The sequence below is a fragment of the Microtus pennsylvanicus genome, chromosome 4, assembly GCF_037038515.1.
Source record: "Microtus pennsylvanicus isolate mMicPen1 chromosome 4, mMicPen1.hap1, whole genome shotgun sequence".
Classification (NCBI taxonomy): domain Eukaryota; kingdom Metazoa; phylum Chordata; class Mammalia; order Rodentia; family Cricetidae; genus Microtus; species Microtus pennsylvanicus.
In genome coordinates this window covers 143,950,596-143,972,080 of record NC_134582.1, presented here as the reverse complement: position 1 = coordinate 143,972,080, position 21,485 = coordinate 143,950,596, and the positions used below count along the sequence as shown (strand labels likewise).

General features: G+C 41.4%; 1 protein-coding gene and 1 pseudogene across 3 annotated transcripts in view; one reads left to right on the top strand and one right to left on the bottom strand.

The window, feature by feature from the left end:
* The window catches only part of Mkx (mohawk homeobox), a 65,119-nt gene that overhangs the window by 19,139 nt on the left and 24,495 nt on the right, over nucleotides 1-21,485 (top strand). The gene's annotated exons all lie outside the window — the stretch shown is intronic.
* Nucleotides 2,840-3,782, bottom strand: LOC142848958 (large ribosomal subunit protein eL6 pseudogene; annotated as a pseudogene).

Below are 21,485 nucleotides of genomic sequence, written 5' to 3'. Positions count from 1 at the left end.
GCTTTGAGTTAGCACGGTGGCTTTCCTTGGTGCCTGAGCCGTATTCAAAGGCATTAACTCCATTTTAAAAGAACACTGTAAGTGTGCTTCGTTCAGTTGGCTATGCTAAGCAATTACATTTCCTTGTTCTCTGTGTAGACCAGATCTGCCTGCCTGCCTTCTGAGTGCTGAGATTAAAGGTGTGCACCACTACACCTGCCTCTGTCCTTTCTTATTAAGTCATCAGAAGGAGGAGAGAGCCTGTGGGTTATGAAACAGAAGCCATCAATGCATGAGTGTTGTGTTAGTTTTTTAAAAATATTTATTTATTTATTTTGTATACAATATTCTGTCTGTATGTATGTCTGCAGGCCAGAAGAGGGCACCAGACCTCATTACAGATGGTTGTGAGCCACCATGTGGTTGCTGGGAATTGAACTCAGAACCTTTGGAAGAGCAGGCAATGCTCTTAACCTCTGAGCCATCTCTCCAGCCCGTGTTTTGTTAGTTTTTACGTAAACACTGTTTCTCTGTATTTTGCAGCCTTGGGCATTATGCCAAAGCCATAATAAATCCTCAATAAATATTCACTGAAACATTTTCAATACAGAATTCTCAATTTGTTTAGTACAGTCAAGTGACATTGCAGGCAAGCAGTCACTTAGGGTGTCCATGGGAAGACATCTTGTGAGTTAAAGCAGCAATCCATTTTCCTCCTGTTAGGCTAATGAATGGGCATTTTCAGATACTTGCTGGAATAAGTCTCTGTTACAAACTGACACCCAGGCCTCTGGTGCTGAGGGGTCTGAGACATCACGATAAAGGGCATCGTTCATTCCTCTGTCGTCTCTCTTCCTTATGTTCTCCCACAAAACCAACTAATTATTCCACCTTATAAAAACAAGTCCTTACTAGGGCCTTGCCTATAGGATTTAAGTCTGCCTTTTGCTTCAAAACCAAGTCTATTGAATTTTCTTCTCTCTGGTGAGAGGAAGAAGTTTCTAAGTGTGGTGATTAGAGGATATCAGGAAAGCCTGGAAATAAAACTTAAGACTTCTGCTTTCTACTTGGCTGGAGAACAAGAGCTGTGTCTGTCTGTCTGTCTGTATGTGTCTGTGCACATATTCACAGCTCACAAATGAGCCTCTTTATAAGAAACTGGGTCATTTAGAGATTTCTCTGAACCCACCGTCAGTATGTAATTTATCAGTGTAACCTCCCAAGAGGCTGAGCGTTTCAAGTTCATCTTGTTAAACTGACTTAATTAGTCACATGTGTCCTAGACAAAATAGACAGGCCTCTAGGACTGCTGTGTGATGTAAATTAATCATGTTTAGCTATTTTCATGCTTGACTGAGGTGAATGTCCCCAGTAAAGGGAAAGTTTTGATGGTGAGCAAAAAGAACCATATTTTTGGTACATGGGACCAACACTTAAGATACAGGAACTATTTGGACTGCCTGTCACTGTTGCGGAATCAAAGTCAAATGAGAGCCAGTGGAGTTGCTGACGATGCGCACAAAAGATCATGGAGAACAAAGACCAGCTGCCATGTCTGAGAGTCTTTGTCTTAGCTGACAGTGGCCCTTGGAGGGATAAGATGTTCTTTTTTCTCTCTTTTCCCACATGTGGTTTTGGCCTTGGACTTTACCAATCAAGCACCATCTTGGAAATTCCAAAACAGCAGAAATTTAAGTATAAATGTAAAAATACAGGGGTGTATGCTCCTCTGACGTCATAATTTTAAACACTGCTTTAGGATGTTTTAAGGACTCTTTTTGTGTTTTCTGCCTTCTTGGAGAGCTTCAGTAAGTCATTATTTAAGGCTTGGATCAAACAAAGGTCTTTGATAGTAAGACAAATGGTCCTACCCCTAAGCCACACTCCTACCCCCCAGTGCTTTAAAAAGTCATTCTAACTTTTCTATTCAGAACCCTCAGGTTTGCCACAATCCTAACTTCTCTTCATAAACATCAATGATTTCTTGAGGGATTTTGAGATTCAGAACTTTCCTGGTCGTAATTTTAATGCAGTAATATTTCATATGAGATTTATAGACATTCTGGAGACTGGGTAAAATTATGACAACATTAGACAATCTGTAGGTTCTCAGTAAATGTTCAGTGAGCTTATGTGGGCAATTTCACTTGAAAAATATGAATGGAGTTACACAAAGTGTCTCCTTCAGTGAAGAACTTTAAGAGGCACAGGCCAGAGGAGAGAGGAAGGGAGGAGGGAGGGAAAGACAGAGACTGACAGTCACTCACTCCCTGAGTGACTCATTCTTTGGTACTAAGAGAGCCAAAATGAAGATTTGAGACTCTCAGCCTCAGTAACCACATGGCTTGCCAGTGAACCCAAAGTGACTTCTTAGCTTGGAGAATGCATAGATTTTGTCAGAGCTGGGTTTGATCCAGAATATCTGTCCTTTATTACATCGCAATACTTAAGACAGACAGCAATACTAATTTCATACTTGTCTGAATGCAAAAAAAATTGATTATGTTTCAAAATCCTTTCTCTGTGTGTGTATGCATGTGTATGTGTGTATGCATGTATGTGTGTGTGCACTCATTTACATGGTAGGAAGCACACATATGGTGACCAGAGAGAGAGTAATTTAGTGAAGTTTGATTCCTTCTACCTTTATGTGGAACAAAGGTCGCTAACAGTGAAACTCAAGCACTTTTACCAGTTGAGCCATCTTGCTTCCAGGCACGTTCTGTCTGTCCATTAGGTAGTGATTCCCATTGCCTTAAATGCATTACAAGTTCTCAGTGGCCCTAAATTGGTGATGTATTGATTGAGTTTTCACAGACTCCCTAGCACTTCAAATAGTAATATATTTGTTACATAAATATTTCTTTCTTTTTTTTTTGACACATAAAGTTGTTTAATTAGGTTGTCAGCAATTTAGAAAACCAGTTTGTGAGGATACATCCCGTTGGTCAGACAGAACTGAGAGCGCAGGTAGCCCTGCAGCTGAGGAACAGCTTTGATCTTTGGCAGAATCCGCGAGTCCACCGCTTTCTGATCAGCCTTGCGCTGCTCTGTAATCTCGTATTTCTCCTTCTGTGTCAAAGATCTCGCCCTCCTGATGCCTGGGCTTACGCAGCTGCTTTTTCTTGAAGTAAGCATCAGTCAGGTGTTTGGGGATTTTAACTGTGCTGATATCAACTTTCGTAGAGGTGGTGATGACAAACTTCTGATGTGTTCTTCTCAAAGGAACTCTGTTGAGGGCAAGAGGTCCTGTCACAAGCAGTAAACCACTGCCCAGTTGCTGCAGGAAAACCACTCTCTTGCCCCTGTGGACCCTGGTAAGGATGATGAGGACAGTCCCAGGAGTGATGCTGGCACGCAGGCGTCTCACATGCTGACTGAAGGGCTTTTTGCCATGGCTCAGCAGCTTCCGAGGCACATCTTCAGTAGGATAATACCTGGGCATTTTTCGAAGCTTAACCACCCGGGTACCACCATTCTTGTCACCACCAACTGGTTTTGTGACAGTGGCAAGGACCTTTTCCTTTTTCTTCTTCTTTTCAACCTTGGTTTTTGCAGCTGTGTATTTCCCTTTGTACATGGCCTTTCTGGAATATATAGCAGATCGGGAGTACCTGCCAATTCCTCTAACTGGATTTCGGCTGCAATGGGGCTTCCCCTTCTTGAGCTTTTTAGCCTTAGGGTCACGCTTTTTGGCTGCACCAGTGGCAGGGGCATCACCGCCAGCCTTCTTGGCTGCAGGTTTCTTCTCTTTTGTATCAGGTTTCTCGCCTTTTTCACCCGCCATCTTGCAAGATGGGAAAGAGCACATAAATATTTCTTAAGTGAGTGATTGATGTTTTAATGTTTTAGTGTAACTGCTCTTAAGAGCTTGACAGACATTCAAATGTACACAAGTGTGCATTGGTCTTTATTTATTACCATGCCAAGAGAAAGAAAAAGATCCTGAATAAGTTACAGATAATAAAATGTAAATTTTTGAAACCAGGCAAAACTTAAATGAAATCAAGGTCAAAAGAGATTGTAAATGAAAGAAATTCAATTTTAAGTAAAAGAGGAACTTCCAGGAAATTCATTGGTAATAAGCGGGAAAGATTAGCTAGTCTGAAGAAAATCCAGCAGTGACGGAAACATCAAGCAGGTGGGGTTGTCACTGAGAGCACGGTCTTGGAGGAGAGGCTTCCGAAACAAGGTGAGATTTAGACCATCTATCAGGATGCTTCTGGCTCTTTGGGAGTTGGCAAGAACAAGGACAAAGTTTTGCCTTTTTAAGAATGACTGTTTGGAATTGAGAATGTAGCTTAGAGTTCATGCCTCCTAAGGGTAATAAAGACTCAGGTCTGCTCCCTCCTCCCTCCAACTTACATCTCAGAATGGCAGACGACACATTATATTTCCCCTCTCTTCTTCTGTGTTCTCCTACTGAAGACATGTTTATGAGCAGGAAGCTCTGATCCTGTAGAGGCATTCTCTATATTCTGTTCTGATTATTCTGCTGGCATATGTCAGCAGATCCACCGTGTTTGTTTCCTGATGCTCAGACTTACTGCAGTGGCCAGTCACCTCCTGGGCAGTTCCCTGGATGTGCTTGTCCATTCGCATCACTGTGTTTAAGACTGTGTCAGTGTTTTCATTCCCTGGGGTTTCTAAATGTCACTAAAATTCGAGCCAAATTCAAACCCTGGTGTAAAAGTGTCTTTTTTCCCATTTCTCCATGCATAATAAATATAAGCCAAAACCCCCTCCTAATGTGAAGCCCAAGACTGAAGACGATGTAAAAAAAAATGTTTACTGCCTCTGAGAATAAGACATTTTTTTCTGTTTAATGAACATGGATGTGTGTACTCTCCCCTTCTCTGTCCCCCCATGTCTGTCTGTCTCTCCCCCTCCCTCCCCATCCTTTGATTAGTTCCCCCACTTCTGCCTCTGTGCTTTGTTTCTAGAATTCAACAGCTACTTTTCTGTCTAAATTTCTCTGTGTAGCGTTGCTTTTACAGAAGTTTTATTCTGGGTAAATATGTACTTTCTGCCAGCCCTGAATATTTTGGTACTTTGAAGTTTTAAGGCCTTATGTATTTGTTTTCTATAACTTATTAGATTATTGATAACTGTGAGTTTTCAGGAAGCAAAGGAGGATAATATACTTGTGTATCCTAAGAAGTTGGGGTTTTTATTTGTTTGTTTGTTTCTCAGAACTTTTTTCTTGTTTTTCCAGGTTGGTGGAGGATAGCATGTTTAAATAGCAGTTTTGTACTGAACCGGCCCTCCCCATTGGCAGCTTTGTTTTAGTGTGGTGCACTAAAGGGCAGGTGGTCATGGACTTTCCTGAGGGACCCTCAAACCCCATTTCTTACTTCATGATGAGTAAATGGCTTTGTGTGTACCATAGGAACAACAAAAAAGTGCTTTTTAGACATGAATTGCTTAGTCTAATTGCTTTAGGTAATTCCAGGTACTTAATTGGTGTTTAAGAATTTTGAATCATTAGTGTTGAACTTTTGAGAACTTAAAATGGCTGTGTATACATTTCTACCAATTTCATTGAACTTTTAAAAAAGTCACATATTATTATTGTGTGTGATGGAGTATGCATGTGTACTCAAGTAAAGGTGTGTGTGTGTGTGTGTGTGTGTGTGTGTGTGTGTGTGTGTAGGTTAGAGGACAATTCTGCAGACTGGATTCTCTCTTTTCATGTTTATGTGCATTCTGGGACTCAAACTCAGGATGTCAAGCTTAGTGGCAAGTGCTTTATTCACAAAGCCTTCTTATGGGTCCCAAACTGTATTCATTTAAATACTGCTTGGCCCATTATATCTAGCCTCTTCTCAGCTAACTCTCGCACCTGGACTAGCCCATTTCTAATAATGTGTGTAGCACCCCAAGGTGTGCTTACCAGGAAGATTCTAGCCTACGTCCATCCTGGGTCTGAGCTTCATCGCGTCTGCTCCAGAGAGGAGAGGAAATGGTGTCTGAGTTCACTTCCTCTTCCTCCCAGCATTCTGTTCTGTTTACTTCGTGGCACCCAAGCTTCTGTGAAGGAATGGAGAGTTCCCCATCAAGTCAGATTGGGAGCACTTTCTCAGGTCAGATTTGGAGCACTTCATCAGTACTTCCTAAGATCAGGGTCTAAGAGAACCAGATGTGAAGTTTAAACTTCACTGGCTCAGGACACTAGGCAGCATCTTAACACACTGGCCCTATAGCCTCGGTGATCTCCAGTATCTTCCAGAACTGCTGGGCTGCACACAGTGTTAAAAACTACCTCATTGCTGACATTTGGAGCATAAATAAACATCTCTGGTGGAAACAATGTATTGGTGTGTGTGTGTGTGCGCGCGCACATGCATGTGTATAGATGTGTGTGATAAAGTAAATTTTGCCTTTGAGTAGTTTTCATTCTAATAAAGAAGTGAGATGTTTAACAATAGCAGTGCAAAGAGGATTATACTGGGAATGTAAAGCGTAAACTGAAAACATAGAGAACTCGGATGAAAATGAAACCTTTAAACCACCGAACAGTGGTGGAAGACAACTGTCCATCCAGTGAGAGTTCCAAGGGACAGAGTGCTCTTACATTTCACATAGCCACTTGTGCACTAAGAACGCATTGTCCTTTCAGCCGAGACAGACTCAGGCGATGGTGGACAAGGCTCAGTATGCAGGGCTGTTTGGAATAGGAATGCCCTGTTCTGCCAAGACTCATTATGACCCTGAAATGTGCCCTTTTTCAAAGGGCCAGAATTCAGAGGCTGTCCTTCCAGTTTCCACACTGATTTAGACAGCAGATGCATTAAAAGGCAGTGTGGAATTTAGAATCATTTGTCATATGGCTTCACGGCCAAAAAAAAAAAAGGAATGGCTATTTGGCCAGAGGAAGAATTCCTTAAGTGTTACTATGTTCTGCATTTCTAGATGTAAAATCCTGGGCCAGAAGTTGTTGGGTGCCAAGGACCCTTGCTGTGGTGTCTCAGCCTAGTGTGGGGCTGATGGCTGTGCTGTCGTGGGTGCTTGTGGTCCACATGGCCTTCTTGAGTTGCAGCTGAAGCCATGCCTGCGGATGTTATTGTTTTCCATGATCACCATTGTTCTGGTTCCTTCCCACCCATAGTTCTCCTGTGAGCTGCTGCGTCTGTCTAGCTGGACTGAGGTCCTGTCACCGCTGCGTCAGGAGGGTAGCTGGTCTGTTTTCACTTGTTGAGCCTCCTGCTTCCTTTATTTTGACCTCTTAAGAAATATGGCTCCAGTTTGGCTAGCTTTCACATCTCACGGAGACCATAGTTTCTCTAACCTGTGTCCTTCCTCCTTCAGAAGATTTTTCTTAACGTAGACTTGCCCCTTACTCTCTGCTTAGAAAATATAAGCAAAAATCATCTGGAATAGTAGTGGTTAACTGTGCTAAAAAGTATTTGAGGGCTGTTTCACCATTACTGTAGTTGAGTTCTGAAGTTTCTTTTGTACATACAGTAACTTTCCTGGCACTAGAGAAATGTGATTTCATGACATCTTAACTACTCAGAAGACCATTCCTACCGTACCTGGAAACACACAAGAGGAAAGTATTCCGGGAGCTACAGGAACCCAGGGAACAGGCTTGGCCAGCACCCAACCTGCACTCGTTTGGCCTCACTTTTATTAAATGACGTTGCACAAGGCCCAAAGAGGGGCTCCGTTGACACATTCCAAGTTGAATCAATATTTTTTTTTTCTAGAAAGAGTTTCTCCGTAGCTTTTGGTTCCTGTCCTGGAACTAGCTCTTGTAGACCAGGCTGGCCTTGAACTCACAGAGATCCGCTTGCCTCTGCCTCCTGGGTTTAAAGACGTATGCCACCACCGCCCGGCTCGAATCAATATTTTTATGGTAGTTAAAACACCTGTAGCCTCTGCTGGAGTTCGGAAAACAATATCGTTGGGCCAGATTTTCTCCCCTACCAAAGCCTCCTTCTTTACATGAACCAATGGGAGGTCACAGACTGAAAGAGCAGAGGCAGAGGCTAAGGAAGTCCAGTTGAGCCAGAACTGATAGCAGGGGTTTGTGTTCTGAGGTAGGTCCCTTCATCAGCCCAAAACTCCAGTTCCTTTTACTGTGAAGTGAAGAAACATGTTGAGGTGATCTGTAAATGACACACCCCTAAAAATCTGTGACTCTGTGGGAGGCATCAGGGAGAAGGAAACACAGAGCTCAGAGAAATGCAAAGGCAGAGGCCTACCAGTTATCCACCGTGAGGAAACATAGAGCTCAGAGAATCGGCCAGGTAGAGACTTACCAATTACCCACCCTGGGGAAACACAGCTCAGAGAATCGCTCAGGTAGAGACCTACCACGTAACTCATGCTTTGAGTACATTGAGCTTAGGGGGCTCAGCGGTCTCGGTTGTGTCTATCATGATGGGGATTGTGTGATGTATCATTTTAGAAAGATCTAGCCCAAGTTTATAACCATTGCTTCTGTTTTCTCTAATATTTCAAATATTTAAATTGTATAGCACAGTTTATGATCTCTCCTTAGAATTTATTTTTGTAAATTACATGAGGTAATGACCTGACTTCTGTGTTTACTCACTTATTTATTTTCTGAGGTTTTATTATATTTTTAGATAGGGACTCAAGTAATCCAAACCAAGAATAACCTCGAACTCTTGGTCCTCCTTCCTTTGCTCCAAGACCTGGGATTTAACTTGTAGTTTTTTCTCCACACGATTGACTGAATGCAGCAGCAGTTTCTAACTGACTGGAAAAACTGCCTTCGTTATACACCAACTTCAGTAGGGTGCCCATTTCTAGATGCTATTCCATTTGATCAGACTTAATATATTCATTGCATAAGAGCAGACCACTCTTCCAACTCTGGTCATATAGACCTTTTGACATATAGCAGTATATGTCCATTTTCATTTTTCCTCCAGATATTGTCATCAGGTGCTTAGAAGTTCAATTTCCAGCTTTTAAGTAAATTTGGCAAGTTCTATTGATGAGTATTCTTGCTAGAATTAATTTGGTATCACTTTGAATGTCAGTCTACTGGCATTATTACGTTGGGGAATATTTTTGTTTTTAATATATCAAGTCTTCCCAGTAAGGAATTTTTATTCTGGTCAACTTTTATGACATTCAATACAGTTTTATTCTTTCCATGTATTTTGCACATTTCTTATAAAATCAATTACTAGATATCTTATGTGTTCTTAATTGTTTCATTGTATGCAATTTTTGCCAGTTATCTGATCTAATAGTTAATTAACACTGATATATAGAAAAGCTACTGCACTTTGTATAATTTTTTATAGCAAAGTAGATTTTCAAAGCAACCTATAAGTCTTGTTCCAATATCATTTTATATGTATCCTCTTCTCTCCCTCCTCCTCCTTTTATTATGCCATATTGGTGATTCTACAAAATACCAGAGTAAACATTAAATGTAATTTTTCTTATATTTTACCATTAATCATATACTTGCAGAAGGTTTTGGGTTATTAGAAACCAAGAATAAGGAAATTACTGAATAAAGGAATTCTTTAGCCATTCCTAGACTAGGTAGTAAGGGCACCTACCCCCATCAGACACAGTGGTGCACGTTGTATTTACAGAGAGTTACATCTACAGTTTTTAAGATCATTCTCCAGTTATTTTTTAATCTATTTGTGTTGTTATTTTAAAAAATTCCTATATTTAAGTGTTCTTGAATTCTTGGGGAATTTTTCACTTCATCATAACATATCAATCTTTCAATATACTTCTGAATCCAGCTTACATTCTATTAATATTAGTGATTTTACATCAAAAACCTTCAGTAAGATTTGCCTATAATTTTATGTTATTTTGATGTTCTTACATGCTTTAGTAAAAGAGTTATATTCATTAGGTGGAAAGAACTAGAAACTATTTTGCTGTCTTTTATTTTGAAGACTTTTAAATGATATATTAGGTCTTCTAGTCATAAAAGTTTGTTAGAATTTGCCTATGAGATGAAGTTGGCCTGTGAGTCACTAAGATGGCCTTGGGCTGTGATCTGTTGGGATGACCTTGGCCTTGAGTCAATGAGAAGAATTTGGCTGCAAGTCATTGCTTCTCTGCTTTTACTCATTTATTAGTCATCTCTCTCCTGATTGTGGTGAACAGTTTTATAACTTTATCTTTCAAATTACTGATTTTGGCTTTAATACCACCCCATATATTGTCCAGCTTTATACTGAAGTTGGTCTTTTTAATTTTAGTATCTTATTTTTATTCTCCAAGAATGTCATCATCTTTTTATCTTCTGTTACAGTGTGGACCTTAAATTTCCCTCAAAACTCACCAGCCTAGGGGAAATGGTGGGACTTTTAAGAGATGAGGCATAGAGGGTTGGGAGGGGGGGTTAGGCCAGTAGGGAATTGCCTGGAAAGTGTCTTTGGGATGTTGGCCCTTCCCTTTCTCTTTCTCTTGTTTCCTTTCCTCCATGAGGTGAACAAATTTGTTCCATGATGCTGTGATGTCTCCCTTTCCAGACTCCAAAATCATAGAGCCAAGCAAGCTCTGAGTGAAACTGTGAGTGAGTATCACAAAGTTTTCAGCCATTGGACTAGTTTTCTTCGTGTGTTTTATCATAATGATGGGGACAACCAGAAAGAAACACTTGTTTTTCATAGCAGTTGAGAGAGCAGAAGTTATTTGAAAATATTTTTATCTGCTGGAGTCTCAACTCAGGGTCTTACAGGCTAACATCAGGATGTTAGTTATTTGGCTTCTTCAGCACAAGTAAAGAACCCATATGCAGATTTCCCCAACCACTGGCAGAATTCACTCCTGGTGGTTATGGGACAGGGATAACTATTTCCTATCCTTTCTGATTCTAGAGTGTTCTTTGACTTTGTGCTGTTTTCAGATAGCATCATCACATGGACTCCATGCCAAGTGTGAATTTCTCTGACTCCCCCTTCACCTTTGACCATCAAAACCTTTACATTTAAGAGTTGTTGACACTCTACTGAACCCACCTATATGATCAAGAATAATCTTTTTATTTTGGGGTCAACTAGCTACTGATTTTAATCAAATCTACAAAGTCCATTCCCTCATATGATATAATGTACTCATGTAGCACCAAGAACAAAAGTTCTGCTTTTTTTTTTGAATTTTTGAGACAGGGTTTCTCTGTAGCTTTTGGTTCCTGTCCTGGAACTAGCTCTTGTAGACCAGGCTGGCCTCGAACTCACAGAGATCCGCCTGCCTCTGCCTCCCGAGTGCTGGGATTAAAGGCGTGTGCCACCACCGCCCGGCAGAACAAAAGTTCTATAGGGTAATATTTTGCCTCCCCTGATGTCCACATAACAAGGTAATTTTGAAAGGTTTGTCTCATCTTTCCTCCAATGTATAGATGATAAATATAGGATTAATAGCAACTGAAACCTTTTAATTATAAGTTATCAAAAAGTATACTGCTTAAATGCTTTGGGAATGGACAGTCTACAAACTGAGTAATGAGACTCATCTAGATAAGTAAGTTCAAATTTGTATTTCATTCATCTGTGCTCATTTATCTGCATAAGGGTCCCCATGTCTCACTGTCATGTGTTCTCTATATATCTGGCTCATTTTACTTTTTTAAAAGTTATATATTACCACATTTACTTATTTATTATAAAGTAGGCAACTGAGCATGCAGTTGAGCATAGGGCCATTAGCAGTGTACTTCTGAGCAAGCTGGCTTGGTAGTGGCAGTGGCATGGGGATGCCAAGCGGCAGGAGGAGTACCGAAGACGCGCCTGCATGGTGATCAAAGCTGCTGTGTGTCACACAGTCAGGCGTGCCTGGCCATGTGTGTGGTGCTTCACCTACATGTGTTACACTTCCTTTAGTCCTCACAGCACCTCTGAGGTGGTAGGATGAGAGCAGATGTAAGTTAGCAGAATATGCATGTAACAGCCATGGCTGCAGAGCCAGGATTCTAAGTTTGACATGAAAACATAACCAAGATGGTGGTTTATCTTTGTGAAATGTTTTCACTCTCCTTTTCTAAGGCAATCTGTGCCTCCTGTATCTTTTTCCTATCACCATTAAAGATCTTGTGTCCTTATGAGTTTCTCAACCCTCCGACATCTTCTGTGTCTCCATCGAAACCTACAGATTCTTGCTGATAATGGCAAGAGCTGAGAGCACTGCCGAAGGGATTACACAAGGGCACTGGAGGGACAGAAAGAGCGGTGTCACTGAACACTCACAAGAGCCTCTCATTGACTTTTCCCCCATTGATTTCCTTACTCAACTCTCACTGCTCCATGAAGTAGGCCTTGTTCCAGTCCTCATTTCCCACAGAAGCCTGTGAATTTCCAGGAGATGGAGAGTGCTTCAGTGGACTCCTTGCCTACTGCAGTCATCATTCCTGAAGATTAGGCTCAGCCCTGGAGCTCATTCATTTTTGCCAATCACCTTTACTTTTTAGAATTTACTCCACCCCTTCTTCCTCTGACTGTTGAGAGCCCTTTGTGAGCATATTAGACTGAGACAATGAGATAGGGCCGACTTGGGCAGATGGTGGCCTTCTGTCCTTAGAACGGCAAACGGTGGTGGGAAGACTCAAGAACCTTCACAGACAGAACTAGGAACCTGGAGACATGGAGTAGCAGAGGGAGGCAATTGCCTTCAGGAATTGTCACATAAGACCAAGTTACCATGTTCCTTAGAAGGGCATCTGCTCATCTGCAAGGGACAGCAAGTCTGTGGGGGGACAGGCATGCAGGGGTATTTTCTCTTTCTCAGGGTGGCCACAGGGAGACAGGTCTGCAGGGGTATTTCCTCCTTCTCAGGGTGGCCACAGGATACCCAGACCAGGCCTGAGACCAAGAACTTTGCTTCCTGCCTTGCTTTTAGGTTCAATTTAAAACTTCCATGCACTTCTCTATAAATGTACAGTCCATGAAGTCATGGCTTAATTTTCAAAATAGAGTCCCAATTTTTAAAAAGATGAAATGATGTCAAATTTCAGGGACAGTACAAACAGTATTTCCAGAGAACCCTGCAATGAAGCCCTTTGTCCTACACACAGCATATCTCAACTTGAGTGTTTCGCAAACTTCAGCTCTTAGATTTGGGACTTTTCTTAAGTTTAGGGTAAAGCTGCACGGTCAGCTGTCTTCTATTAGGTCTGTCACCGTGTCAGTGGTACCGCTTGCTAAAGCTTTACTTCCCGGGTTTAAATGTGTCAGTAATATAATACTGAAAGGAGGAAGTATGGCTGCTGGAGCTGAAGAGCAGCAACAGTGCTGTCTCCATGTGTGCTGTGTGCTCCAGACCTAGGCCTCCTATAGCAGTGAAGATGTTTACCTTAATAGGATTATCTTTTTAAAACTCTGATGCCATCTTCAATGGTGAGACTCAATAGCCTTCCTCTGAAACACTTTTACTCTTAATCTAGAATTAAAATCACCATTTTATTTTAATTTTAAAAGCTTGTCCTTGAACTAAAATAACACGGAACATTTTGAAACAGGGCTCCAAGCTGTAGATACATTTCATTTAAACCACAGAGACTGCAGTTAGATTCCTCAGTGCCAGACAGACTGCAAATTAGAACTGTGGGCAGATCAGCAATGACTGAACTTCTGGATTCAGTAGGACCAGTGGGGCTGGTTGGGAATTTTGGAGTTGTCCCTGCCTTTGGGTAGTATCCAGGGATGACAGGATCTTTGCCTGAGATCCAGCGGCAAGCCATTTGCCATGTGGAGAGGCATGTGGAACCTCCTTTGCTCCTCACACTGTGCTCACCTCCAAGAGAAGAAGCCGTGTGGAGAAAGCTACCAGACAGAAGTTGTAAAGTAAGGCCAGAACACACTGAAACTCTAGGCCTTTACAGAAACTCTAGCATTTACAGAGAAGGCAATTGCTTACCGTGGCAGGAAAAAGGGGGTAGAGTCCATGATTGCACTGTAGAATTATTTTTTACAAAGTTCATTTTTATCCTTACTATTCTGGTATTTGATTAGCGAATCCCATGCCAGATTAGGTCTAATAATACTTAGATTGTGCTGCTCTGTGTACTACAGGGCGCATGAACATCTCTTCTTCTATTTGATCCTCATTATGACTCTATGAGGTAAAAGTACAGATAATTATTCCCACTCCTGCAGGGTGGGAGGGAATGATTTGCCACAGCTACTTAATGGCAGCGTCAGAAAGAGACATGAACTCTCTCAGCACCTGATTCAGGCTCTTTCCATCCAATTTTACGGTGTTTTCCATCCTGGTTAAATGGACTAAAAATTAAAAATACTTTTAGAGAACTCTTGAAATCAGTGACTGGGAGTTTATCTGGAGCTATTATTTTTCTGGTAAACAGTCTGCTTTGAAAGTTGTGTAAGATGTTCCAGAAAAATGCACAGCTACCTCCTGTGTTGCTCCCCACCCCCAACAGCTTGTGTGACATAAATGTCTCTGTGGCAGCTCCTGGCATAGCAGGGTTGAGTGTTGTTGTTACAGCCGGTGGCACCTGGATTTCCTAAAGCACACTTACCTTGTGGGTTCTAGCTGCTCTATACATATGCTCCTGTTCTGTAGCATGTTGATCCAAACATGTCTCCAAGTTCCAGGAGCCCCTACTCTCCAAGGCATGCACACAGTATAGAGGACTGGTCTTCCATCACACACCGACTTCCCCTGTGCCTAGGATTCTGCAGTCTCCCACAGCCTAAGCACATGCTCTACCGGTGAGCTGCATTCCAGCCCTGCCCTCGTCCCGTCTCTCTGTCCCCACATAACCTCACAGCATTTCATTAAGCCTACTCTTCACTCCTTCCTTCCACTTTCTACTCTGTTGCCCACTCCAAGGGCATGGTAGACTCAGAACAGATGGTCCAGAAGTATGTGAGTGTCCACATTTGTGGATCTGTCAGTTCTCTTCAACTGGCTAATCAAGAGATAGAGGTAGTAGAGAAACTCCCAGTTTAAAAAATAAATAGAAAATTACTCAGACCAGGCAGAAATAACTTTGATTTATCCTTACCAGTCTATCTGGTCCTTATCCTTTATTAAAAAAATGAAATACGTATTATAAAGAAAAGTGAAACTGTGCTATAGGAGTAGAGAATGGTATAAAGTGGCTTTATTTTTATATTTATTTTTAAAGCTAAATATAATATTTTCATTATGAAAATTTTATACCTTCATAAAACGTATTTTATCATTTACCTCACCACATTCTTCCCTCTGACTCCTTCCAGCTCCACTCTCCCACATACCCTCCCTACTTCCTGTTTCCTTGGTTTGTTAATAGCCCACTGAGTCTAATTTGTGCTGCATATGCCCATGAGGCCATCCACTGGATCATAGGTGACCTACCAGAGACCACACCCCTAAGCAAAATTGATTCTCCCTCCTCTAGTTGCCGTTAACTGTCAATAGCTCCTGATTTAGGAGTAGGGGCCAATACATAAGCCCTTCCTATCTCTTTGCTGGTATGTTGACTGGCCTGATAGTGTACAGTTCTTTTGAAGACAACATCCAGAAGACATTATTTCATTCCAATCTTTCCTACAAAAACTTCTCTAATGAGATCTGAGAGTTGCATTTATATATGGTAATAGAGAAAAGAAGTTAGAATTATGAAAATAATAGCAGTAGGTACACCCCTGGATGCCATGAGCCCCCCCAACCATGGGCAGATATATAGTGCCAGTGCGTCTTTCTGTAGAGTAGGACTTAAATCCATTAAGAAAGGAATTGGTTACCTCCGTTCTATTTGTGCCACTATTGCACACATGGGCATATCTTGCCATCCTGGTCACTATTGCAGTTCATTAGATTCACAGATGAGTAGCACCATCAGGTACTGTGAAAGCTAGCCAGCAGGAAAAATATTTCTAGTAAGTACCAAGTTGATTTCTCTTTGTCCTGTGACCAACTTACATGGTATCTTGAGAAATAAGGTGTGATAATCAAGTTCCAGTGGGCAACCAGGAGCAATGGCAATAGCCTATATTCTTTGGTGGGGGACATCTTGGACACCCTTGACCAAAAAATAAAAAAATCACTTTAAGGACAGGTATCCCATACCTGCAGTGCACTTTTTATTTGGCAATTTATGCCTTCTGTAAGGAATATCATGCCCTGTGTACAGTAATTCCAATGAAGGTTCTTTATAGAAATACACACATATACACATACAGGGTACACACACACATACACATAAATGTATAAGAAGCTTACAAAACAGAAGGTTTCTGTGGGGGTCCCTGCAAGCTTTATTGCTGGCAGTGAAGCAATCTGATCTACAAAGAGGCAAGAAGAAAATCTCTGTTCATCTCAACCTAGTTAGCCAGGCTGGATCAAACTTTTGGAATCTGACACCAGGCAGTTCATTTTAGACATATTTAAATACAGTATAATCTTGGAAAAAAGTGTCCTGGTAGCAATTATGCCACTTTGTGTACACGATATATGACCTCTACCATGAAGATGGGTTCTATAGCTTAAGGGCCTAGGATCTGTTGTGGTCTCTGATGGAGACAGTGTAGAGATCGGCAGGCTATGAAGTACACATGACATTGTCGAATGAGTTCAATTCACTGAGAAACAAACCTAAAGCTAAAGGTCTAGGGAGGGAAAATCTAGGATGAACATTCTGGGGGATTTAGGTGATGTCTGGCTCTACAGACAGCAACGGTCACCAAATCATCCGCTCCAAACTTTCTGGCAGGAAACAGGTATTCGTTTCTTCCACTGAGGTGACAACCCTGTGTGATTAACACTCATGGTTTCTCCATTGCTTATCTGTGAGCACTGATGCCTTCTATGGGTTTCCAGGTTGCTTTTCAAAGTGCTGGGCCTGCTCCACCTTATGCCCCCATCTCTCCTCATTACTTCCCTTCCCCCTTTCACACCCTTCATGGTGGATATTGCAACCCTCTGAAGTAGATATTGGTTTTAATCACATTTGTTTTAAGTGCAAATGAAGTTCTTCTAAGGATTCAAATGCATCTTAAGAGCATGTGTGACTGGTTGTCTAATGTTATATTTCCACCTCTGTCTTCTCAACCCCTACTAATAAGGGATATTAAAATAAAGTAAGAGGACTTTGTTCTGCCATTACAGGACACTGGGGCAGCATAGTTCACAATGACCCAGTGAGGATTTATAAAGGATTTTAAAAACTCTGAAAATAAAGCAATGGAAAGGAAACAAATAATAACTATCCAGTTTGATCAGAATATGCTACATGTGTGTGTGTTGATATATTGCCCTGACCTATAGATGAATACAGTCATTACTTACATACACCATGTCAGTTACTGCTCTTGTCATTGACAGAACACCTGATGAACACAGTTTGATGAAGGAAGTTTAGATTGTGCTCTCAGGGTATGTCAGTGCATTGTTGAAGAAGGCAGGGTAGAACGTCTGTGGAACAGTGACTTGTTCACATGACGTTAAAAGGAAACAAAGAAGTTAGCTAGAACCAAGTCTACGTATAACATTCCAAGGTCCAGCCCTGGTGATTGACCTCTGCTAGCTGGGCACCAGTTCCTAAAGGCCCCATAGCCTTCAAAGTAGAGCAACAAGCTGGGGGTCAAGCCAAGTCAAAGCATGAACTGGGCATCCCAGATTCAATAAGTCACGCTACTCCAGAATTTAAAAATTTCAAAGTCAACAAAGGGGAAGAAGGAAGGAAAGAGGCAGGGAGGGAAGGAATGAAGGAAGAAAGAGATGTAGAGAATTAGGGATAGACAACAAACATCACACAATTACCGGTTATGAAGTAACAAAAAGGTAGAAATCATTGAACTGGCATTTGGGTCCTGGTTTCACATGTCCCGCTTTGGAGTGTGCTTTGAAGCCCTTGGGGCTTTACTGTGTGCCCTGGGTGTGCTAATAGGTGCTAAATCATCCTGGTGGTTTATAATATACTTTGTCTGCTCTAGTGACCAAGATCAGATTCCTTCCTTTTCTTCTCAGGAAAACTCAACAGGGTCAAGGGCACTGAATTGTCTTTTTATACTTCTCAAGTGCCACTGAGTATTTGCATTTATAATTTAGAAAAATAATGTGTCATTTTCTTTCCTGGAAAATATGGGGTGTTTTCATAGTTGTTTTATATGTCATATCAGTCTGCCTTGATACAGAAGTTAGAAGATCTGTCCCAGTGTAGTGGAAGCAGGAGGGCTGAGAGTTCAAGACCAGTCTGGGTTGTGACATCAGACCTTCTCTGAAAAAAATCTAACAGAAAAGTTGGAAGATCTGATTTTGAGACCAAATGAGTGAGAACAAAACACAAGAAGTAAATACAATTACCTGTGTTGACAGAAGTTTCTTTCCCAAACATCCCATAGCTATTTAGTCCCAAAGAAACACACAGAAGCCTACATTAATTATAAACTAGTTGGCCTAGTAGCTCAGGTTTCTTATTAACTAACACATCTTAATCCATAATTCTTGTCTGTGTTAGCCACGTAGCTTGGCACCTTTATCAGTGAGGCCTTCTCATCTTGCTTCTTTTGCATCTGGGTGACAACTGCAGACTGAGTCTTTCCTCTTCCCGGAATTCTCCTGTTCTGGTCACCCTGCATATACTTTCTGCCTGGCTACTATTTCAATAAAATCAGCATTTTATTAAACTAATACAAGTGACAAATCTTTACAGAGTACAAGATCATTGTCCCACAGTACACATACTAGTTGTAATACATGATGGTAACTCAGAAATAGAAAGACAAAAGAAACATAATGGGAAAGAAATCCAGAGGTGGTAAAAGTTGCAGCCTCTTAGTGGGGTAGAGAAAAATACATTTGAAGAGTTGACTTGATTAAAGGAATAAACTCGGGGAGAAAAGGAGGAAATGGTAACCTGAGAAAAAGAGACTTTAGGAATTGGTCTAACATGCTAAGGATCAGTGCATTAAAGTACAAGGAAGTAACCATTGAGAAATGGGGTTGAATGAGCATTTGGAGGAACTGCAGATCCCATGCTGGGTAGTTCTGAGCTAGTCCTTTAGCAGGATTCTCTACTGTACCGCACTGTAATGTCATAGTATAGTAGATACAGTACTTTAATACTGTTCTTTATTTCTTGAGTATTGGGTACACTTGTTTGTAAGCATCATCCAGTCTTCTTCCGGAGTCCATGCACAAAATATATAAAAGGGGAATAATGTTGAGGTGTACCTTGAGTTGACACTGCTGGAAAACAGTCAGCCCTATACCTCTCAAGCAGAAACTAAAGGTGAGTCATTGAGGTAGGAAATCCAGCCACCATGAACCTGAAATAAATTCTTTCAAGACCTAGATAAAAAAAAAAAATGGAAAGCTAAGCGCTGGCAAAATGGCTCACATTTGTCTCCAAGTCTGAAATCCTGAATTCAGATCCTGGACCCACATAGTAGAACCAGAGAACTGTTGCATGCTAACTTTCCTTCGAGTCTGTTTCTCTAAGGGAAGAACTATAGGATGAGAAATTTGCAGTCTTCTGAACACAGAATTTGATACAGCAGCTGCATCGCACACAGCACACACACAAAGTCAGAGCCCCCTGAGTAGCCTGGACTGAGGTCTAGATGTGTGTGTGATGTGTGGTGTGTATGTGTGTGTGTTGTGTTACATGGGTGTATGTGGACGGATGTACATGTGCGTGTGTATGTGTGTGTCTGTCTGTGTATCTGTATATGGAGCAGAGTTTGGCTCCACTTTTTCCAGAATGCAATTAGGTCATGTTAAATGACAGCAGGGACCCAACTTCATGAAAGACAAGGGTGGGGAACCTTTAAAATTCCCACTGAGAAGAAATTCTGCCAAGCCTACAGCACAGCAGGGATGGGGGGAGGAGCAGGGAGTTAACCTACTGCCTGTAAGTTAGCCCAGAAGCCTGTTGGAGAGGAGTGGCTGAAGAAAGAGAGGAGAGAGTAGGTGTTCTTAGCATCTCCCATCTAAGGTGGAAGCATTCAGAGGTTAGAGGTCAGGCTGATCCCATGCCAACCATCTAACTCCTGTGTCCCTCAGAACCGACTCCTGCAAGCTGTCCTCTGACCTGCTCATGCCACCATGGCATATGCCTCCCTCTCCCACAAAATAAATACATGAAAATGTAATTTAAAACCCCTTTTAAGAGTGGGAGGCTAAATGCATGCCACAAATCAAGGTGAACTAGGTCTTCAATTTTTCTGCTGCACAGTGAGTCAATGATTTCACAGAGATGCTGTATGTAGAAGCTGACAGCCCTTCCTATAGTTTCTACTTCATTAGACAACTCTTGTGCAGTTCTGGAGGTATAAAGTGTCTGGAGTGTCAAATTCATAGAGACAAGAAAACTGTTGCAGAGCCTGGGAACAAGAAGCTATGGGGAGATAGTTGATAAGTGTGGACATTTAGTTTGGAAAATTGAAAAACTTCCTGAGATGGATGATGGAGGTGGGTGGATCATACCAGTGTGCTCGGTGCCCTGACTTGAACTCTTAAAAATGATTAAAAATGGCTACAATGATAAATGTTGTGGGGGAGGGGAGCTTTCATCAACTCTTTCTGTGCAGTGTAACAGAGCTACAGTCACTCCTCGGACTCGACTTCTTACTCATACTCAGCAGGTGAAAAAAATGTTGACCATAGTTTGTATTGTGTCTAGAGTCTAGAATAAAATAATTACCTTTTCCACAGCATATAAGACGGTGGTCTGGGAACTTCAATCCCTGTCTACTCCCACTAAGACTGTGGGTTTTAGTTTTGAAGAACTGGGTTCCAGTTTTCCCATTATTGTTTACTAACTTCAAAACATTAGCAAGCTCATCTGACTCCCCTAGTTTGTTTTTCTATATGCATATAAAATGAAGAAAATAAAAATATCTCATAAAGTTATCACGACAGGCACACATGGTCAAGACCTTGACAACCAGAGCTCCGCTGAGCTGTACAAGTGTCACGATCCCCACTCCCCTGCCGCCACTGCCCCCTTTGGATACTTCTCTTTCCGGAATTGTAAAAGCTGGATTCCCCTCTGTGGCTCTGAGCCTTTCTCTAATTCCACTCACCACACCGTCTCTACATACACTCCAAGTTTGGAAGGAAAAAATATGTGTTTTCAATAATGAGTGAATTCCTTTGCTGACATTCAACCAAGACATATTCCAAACCTGAAGCTTCTCGTGACGTTAAAAAATGTTGGTCACCTTCTTGTGAAGAAGTGAAATAAAATGTGCCTGTATCAACTCCTCGGTGAGCAGAAGGCAAGCGCACTGGGGCTTGTCACTTTGTGGTATTTCAATACCGGAAAAAAGGAAATCAGAAAATAGAGGAGATTTTTCAAATTTTTGTTGGGAAGCTTTTTTTTTTCTTCTTTTTCCTTTGTCCTTTTCTTTGATTTTGTTTTGTTTTATGGTGTCTGCTAAAGCATTGCTTAATACTGTGAAAGTCCTAGAGCTCCGGTTGCACGCAGATATTTGGCAAACTAATTCAAGTTACTGAATCATGGCTTTTTTTCTGAATTAATGGTTTTAGAATATGGACTTGAGTCCAATTTTTGTCTGAGATGCAATGCTGACTCAGGACAATCTCAA